Source organism: Hypanus sabinus, chromosome 1 (assembly GCF_030144855.1).
Source record: "Hypanus sabinus isolate sHypSab1 chromosome 1, sHypSab1.hap1, whole genome shotgun sequence".
NCBI classification, from domain to species: Eukaryota; Metazoa; Chordata; class Chondrichthyes; order Myliobatiformes; family Dasyatidae; genus Hypanus; species Hypanus sabinus.
Genome location: NC_082706.1, coordinates 16877601 through 16882726, shown reverse-complemented (window position 1 = coordinate 16882726; position 5126 = coordinate 16877601). Strand labels below are relative to the sequence as shown.

Genomic DNA, 5126 nt, shown 5'->3' with positions numbered 1-5126 from the left:
GAAAAAGTTTTTCCTCAAGTCCGTTCTGAATGGCCTACCCCTTATTCTTAAACTGTGGCCTTTGGTTCTGGACTCCCCCAACTTCGGGAACATGTTTCCTGCATACTTACTTTATATCTGACATTCTTCACATACATGAGGAGTAAAACTCTTTACATAACATCTCCATCTGAATGTGTAATGTGCAATCATAGTATTTATAATAAACAGAACAGTCAGTGGAATATAGAGTACACTCAAATCAGCCTGAGTTCATCAGTCTGATGGGCTGGTGGAAGAAGCTGTCCTGGAGCCTGTTGGTCCTGGCTTTTATGCTGTGGTACCATTTCCCGGATGGTAGCAGCTGGAATAGATTGTGGTTGGGATGGCTTGGGTTCCCAATGATCCTACAGGCCCTTTTTACACACCTGTCCTTATAAATGCCCTGAATCATGGGAAGTTCACATCTACAGATGCACTGGGGTGTCCGCACCACTCTCTGTGGAGTCCTGTGATTAAGAGAGGTACAGTTCCCATATTAGGCATTGATGCAGCCAGTCAGGATGCTCTCAATTTTGCTCCTGTAGAAAGTTCTTGGGATTTGGGGCCCATACCAAACTTCCTCAACCATCTGAGGTGAAAGAGGCGATGTTGTACCTTTTTCACCATACAGCTAGTGTGCACAGACCTTGTGAGGTCCTCGGTGATGTGGATGCTGAGAAACTTGAAACTGTTTACCCTCTCAGCCCCAGATCCATTGATGTCAATAGAGGTTAGGCCATCTCCATTTCCTCCTGTAATCCACAACCAGCTCCTTTGTTCTTGCAACATTAAGGGAGAGGTTGTTTTCTTGACACCACTGTGTCAGAGAGATGACTGTAGGCCACCTCATTATTGTTTGAGATAAAGTCAATCAATGTAGTGTCATCAGCAAATTTAGTTAGCAGATTGGAGCTGTGGGTGGTGATACAGATGTGGGTATACAGGGAGTAAAGGAGAGGACTCGGTACATGGCCCTGAGGGGCTCTTGTATTGAGAGTCAGAAGGTTGGAGGTGAGGGAGCCCACTCTTACCACCTGCCGGTGATCTGACAGGAAGTCCAGGATCCAGCTGCACAAGGCAGGATGAAGGCCGAGGTCTCTGAGCTTCCTGTCGAGCCTGGATGGAACTATGGTGTTGAATGCTGAACTGCAGTCCAAGAACAGCATTCTCACATAAGCATCCTTCTTCCCAGATGTGTAAGGACAATATGTAGGCCTGAGGACCTGAGGCATAGGGAAAGGTTAATAGGTTAGGAGTAATTCTGTGGAATGTAGGAGAATGAGAGGAGATTTGATAAAGGTATATAAAAATTATGACGGATATAGATAAGGTAAATCAAGCAAGCTCTTTTCACTGAGGTTGGGTGAGACTATATTAGAAGTCATATTTTAAGGGAGAAATGGGGAATATTTAAGGGGAAACTGAGGTGGAAACTCTTCACAGAGGGTGGTGCAAGAGTGGGATGAGCTGCCAGCAGAAGTGGTTGATGTGGGTTTGATTGCAACATTTAAGAGATGTTTGGATAGATACATGGATGAGAGGGTTATGATGGGCTTTAGTCCAGGTGCAGATCAGTGTGACTAGGGAAGATAACACTTTGGCAAAGAAAGAAACTATGAATGCGGAGCAATTGCCATCTAATCAAGAAAAAATCCTGCCATCCCCTACTAGTAACATCACAGAGGTCACAACTGGCCAAAATTAACCAGAGAAACATGGTGGTTATAATTGTTTACTCACTAATATCAAATAGCTATCCTCTCAGTCTGGAGATGCAGAACTAATCTGGGAATTAAGGATGATTCCCATTCACAGAACTAATTTTAAGTTAATTAAATAGCTATGAAGAAATGAAGCTACTAGATGTCAGTTATAATCCATCTGGTTCACTGCTCCTTCAGGAAAGGAAATCCTCACCTGGAGTGGATGACTCAAAAAAAAACAAAGTTATGTGTTATTGTTAATGCTAATGTTGAGGCTTTATAAAGGACTGGTGAGGTCTCACTTGGAGTATCAGGAGCAGTTTTGGGCCCGTTATCTTGGAAAGGATGTGTTGAAACTGGAAATGATTCCACGATTGAATGGCTTGTCATATGAAGACAATTTGATAGTTCTGGGCCTGTATTCACTAGAATGAGAGGTGACCTCACTGAAGCCTATCGAATGGTGAAAGGCCTTGATAGAGTGGATGTTTTCTATGGTGGGGCTGTCTAAGGCCAGAGGTTGATAGATTCTTGATTGGTCAGGGCATGAAGGGATGTAGAGAGAAGGCAGGAGATTGGGACTAAGAGGAAAGATGGATCAGTGATGATGAAATGGCGAAGCAGATTTGATGGACCAAATGGCCAAATTCTGGTCCTGTATCTTATGGTCTTATGGTCATTTGATCTCTGTCCCATTAAATCACTTAGTTACAGGATACTTAGAGATATGGGCATTACCAGAGAGTGAATAACCATTCTCCTGGTTCTCCAGATCCTTTCTACCAAAAAGCACAAGTCAGGAGGTGAATGGAATGCTCTCCAATAATGCTCAAGAACTCAACACAATCCAGGCCATAGCTATACAATTGGCACTCCATTCACCATTTTTAAAAACTCACTCCCCTGCAGTGGGTGCTCAATCTGCGTCCATAACAGGCAATGTATTTACACCTTCAGACTCTTCTAACAGAACCTCCTAACCTTTTGATATCAAGCATATGCAAGAATTAGTTAGGGCTGCAGACATATAGTAACCCTGCCAGCTAAGAAACAAATAGTGTCTTTTGCCATCAAGGCTTCAAAGACATAGCGCGGTAGCATAGTGGATAATACTATGCTTTGAAGTACCAGCGACCTGGGTTCAATTCCTGTCACTGCCTGTAAGGAGTTTGTACCTTCTCCCCGTGACCACGAGGGTTTCCTCTGGGTGCTCTGGTTTCCTCCCACAGTCCACAGTTGGTAGGTTAATTGGTCATTGTAAATTGTACTGTGATCAGGCTAGGATTAAATCTAGGGATTACTGGGCAGTGCAGTTCGAAGGACTGGAAGGGCTTTTTCCACGTTATATCTTAATAAATAAATTAATAATGAATAAATCTCTAAAGAAAGTCATAGATTTGTACCAAAAATCATAAAATGCTAGTAACACACAGCTGGTCAGGCAGTATCTATATATATAAATAGAGAGAGAGAGAAGTTTCAAATCGATGTCCTTTCATCAGAAGTGATGATCAGAATCTTTCAGAGGAAAGGCCATCGACCTGAAACATTTACACTGTTTCTCTCTCCGCAGATACTGCCCGACCTGTTGCTGCGTGGACCGTCGAGAAAATGCGCGGTCTTTACGCGCCCAGCCTACTCCGACAGTATCTGCCAAATCTACTACCTGTACCACCAAGAGGAAGAAGGACTGCAACGGCCACTTCCCCTCCAGGCCAAACGTCAGCCCAGAATGGGAATATGTCATCCACCCTTCATCGTTGCCGGGCCTAAGCCTTGGAAATTCTACCCAACGGTGCTGTGGGACCGCCTTAACCAGTAGGACTACAGTGGATCAAAGAGGCAGCTGTCACCGCCTTCTCAAGAGCAATTATGAACGAGACATAAATGCTGACCGTGCCAGTGATGCCCACATCCAATAAATGAACATATAAATTATTTACACCATTTTTGTTTTGTTTTTGCTTCAGATTCCAGAATTTCATCAGGCTATGCTTTTAAGATAAATTTAGCTAGTTGATATCCTGTAGGGTCCTGCCTCCTGTGTAACAATTCCTCTTCCCCCCCCCCCCCCCCCACTGTGCTAAACTGATAAAGAAACTCACATTGCAATTAAAACTCAAACGTCAATTAGGGTTTAATTGAAAAATCAGTTGGCATATCTAATTAAAGATGACAGACACTGGATGATCTGCATGAATACTTAGATTAGCAATGAAAAGTTAATAGCTCATAAAACATCATTAATTGCCAGATTACGCTGAAGAAGTATATTGTTATTGAAGTGTAATTCACTGATTCTGAGAGAGATATTTAAAAATGCAATATTCTTTTTGAATTCAAGCCTCAAGCAGTATGCAGTGGAGGATTGTGGGTAACATAATGGCCGAGTTTAATCTGATGTTTGCCTGTACTGCATCTTTCCTATTGGATATGCAGCTATGCCATAATAAATTTCATTTTCCTGTGCTGTTGTTTCTCGTTACCATCTGCTACAATATGGATTAGGTGGGAGTGGGCTGCAAATATTAATAATAATAAAAATGAAAACAGAAATAACCTGAGGTCATGGATGTCTTATGTTATTTATGGCACAGAAGGAGACCATTCAGCCCTTAGGGTAATTCCTGGCTCCCTAGAGAGCATCATATTTCCCTTCTCTTTATTTCTCCATACTCCCGTACTTTAACTGCACTCATATGTTGATATCATCACCCCTCTGAATCCTTTTGCCATAAACCAATAGAATTACAGTGATTTACAGTGGCCAGTTAATCTACCAGTCAGTTTTTGGGGTGTGCGAGAAATCCCAATCATAGGGAGGATGTGCACAAATTGGCTTAGAGAGCAATAGAAAGTCAAGATTGAACCCAGGTGTGCTCGCTTCGGCAGCACATATACTAAAAAATTGGAACGATACAGAGAAGATTAGCATGGCCCCTGTGCAAGGATGACACGCAAATTCATGAAGCATTCCATTAATTTTTAAAAAAAAGATTGAACCCAGGTCACCGAAGCAGGAAGGCAGCAGTACTAACTGCTGCATCATTTTGTCAGATGTGTGCATTGTAGATGGAATAGCCTCAACTTGCATGAGCGAGTGTATCTCCAAGTCACAAAGGAATCTATGCCTTCCAGGATTGTAGCTTCTGACTCCACAAATGTCACTAAGGGCATCAGCCACAGTGGAATATCACCAACTGCAGGTTCTGCCCCACTGGAATCCCACCAACTGCAGGTTCTGCCCCAATGGAATCCCACCAACTGCAGGTTCTCCCCCACTGAAATCCCACCAACTGCAGGTTCTCCCCCAATGGAATCCCACCAACTGCAGGTTCTGCCCCAATGGAATCCCACCAACTGCAGGTTCTGCCCAATGGAATACCACCAACTGCAGGTTCT

General features: G+C 43.2%; 1 non-coding gene across 1 annotated transcript; it reads left to right on the top strand.

Moving 5' to 3' along the window:
* The first annotated feature begins 4600 nt into the window (after nt 1-4600).
* LOC132402563 (U6 spliceosomal RNA) lies at nt 4601-4709 on the top strand. The gene has a single exon (XR_009514950.1). It is a non-coding gene; the product is annotated as a U6 spliceosomal RNA (small nuclear RNA).
* The last annotated feature ends 417 nt before the right edge of the window (nt 4710-5126 follow it).